Source organism: Monopterus albus, unplaced genomic scaffold (genome assembly GCF_001952655.1).
Source record: "Monopterus albus unplaced genomic scaffold, M_albus_1.0 scaffold89.1, whole genome shotgun sequence".
In the NCBI taxonomy this organism is placed as follows: domain Eukaryota; kingdom Metazoa; phylum Chordata; class Actinopteri; order Synbranchiformes; family Synbranchidae; genus Monopterus; species Monopterus albus.
The window spans coordinates 328,156-329,972 of NW_018127969.1; positions in this window are offsets into that span (position 1 = coordinate 328,156).

Here is a 1,817-nt window from a genome sequence, read left to right on the forward strand (position 1 = left end):
CATCTTCTTAACTCATTTCATGCTGTTTCTTAGACTCTTACACAGTCACACACAGACATGCATGTCTACACAGAAGCATGCATCCAGAATGTGAAAATCCAGTGTCTCGAATGCACGTGCACAGGTTAATGCACCTTTTTAGTCCCGTGAACTGTATGTGTATGCTAATATTAATAATGTTTTATTCTTCTCAGTAGTCATTCTGGACAGACATTGAACACCTCACACACTTACCCATCAAGGTGCATATGTGACCATGTTTGTGGAGATAAAAATGCAGCAGAAGATTCAGATATGTGGCTCCTTCACTCTTGTGCACCATTTTCTCCCTCGTGTCCTTTGTTACTGCAGCATTTGTTTACAAACTGAGTTCCAAAGAGGCCATAAAGATTTCATTCAATAGGTGCACGAAGGCAGGAATTCTTCTATAAACACTAGAGTGATTGGGACTCTGCAGAGACACACTCCCAGTAATAAGGACGACAACTCACTGTAGAAGAAGCACTGAATGATGTTGAGACCTCTGTCATTGATCAGAATAAATAACCTCACAACATAAAACTGCTTTTCTGCCAATGACAACTCAATTGCTCTTTAAAAATTAAGGAGTGTGTGAGCTTAGGAAAAAAAAAACAAAGGCATATCAAGAAATGAGATCCTGATTTTGTGTCTAAAGTCACTTACTTATCTCTGGATACAAAATATTAATGTTTGAGTTCTGTAGGTATTAGGTACTGTATGATAAATTATCAGTGGGAATATGGTAAATAATACGATCAATCTTTACAGTTCTAAATTTCGCCAATAATAGTTTTATATTATATTGCTTTATTTTATATATAATAATTTATTAGGGATGCTCAGTGGTCAACAGAAAAAGAACTGTGCATGAGGCAGAGTTAGTCTATATGACTAGGTTTCATCTGTCATCTCAGGCCAAATGTAAAAAGGTACCCTATAATTAAAATAAAACAGCACATCTTATAAAGTGAATATATATAACAAATATCATGCACAACATACAGTACACATTCACCACTAAATAATGCCACAGTAAGGCGAGTGAAAAAACTATTATGAGGTATTAAAACTGCTTTGACTTAGCTTCATGTGGGGAGACAAATGTATAAAAAAAAAATCCCTTCATGTAACCCAACATTTGGCCAATTTGTAACTTGTTTCATTTTGCATCTCACTAGCTAGTGTCTGTAGCACCAACTTCTGGGTTCACAGTCCCAGAACAGTTTCTTGGCACAGTGTCAACACCACAGATTGATACATGACTATAAAGGTTCAATATAATATAAATATAACCAGTTCACTTGCTTCATCCAGCTAAACATGTGTTGACACTGACCTCAAGTGGTGGACCATTACAGCCCTTCCTATTGTCGGTGATTCATTTACACTGGAACGCAATGAACCATCACATTTCTAACATGTTATCTTGAGCATCATGTTGTGTGTGTGCAGTATCAGTACAGGAATAAGCTGTTAAAGGTGGGATGTTCTCTCTGTCTGGATTTTGAACCGCGTTTTATCAATGCCAGCCCTCACACCAAGCACCCACTGTGTTTTACCATGTTATTTTACATTACTCAACCTAATTGGTGCCCTAATTTGTCTCATTATACAAAGTGCAATAGGCTCCACATAATTTACTGATTAGAGCAGAATGCAAATGAAAATGTCACACATTTGTGTTATTAACTGGGACATCTCAAGGGTCAGGAGTAAAGGACATCAGACAGGTGACCAGGCTTCAGTGTGTGGATTCAAAAAAATGTGTCTGACACAGCCAAATCATCAGCCGGTTT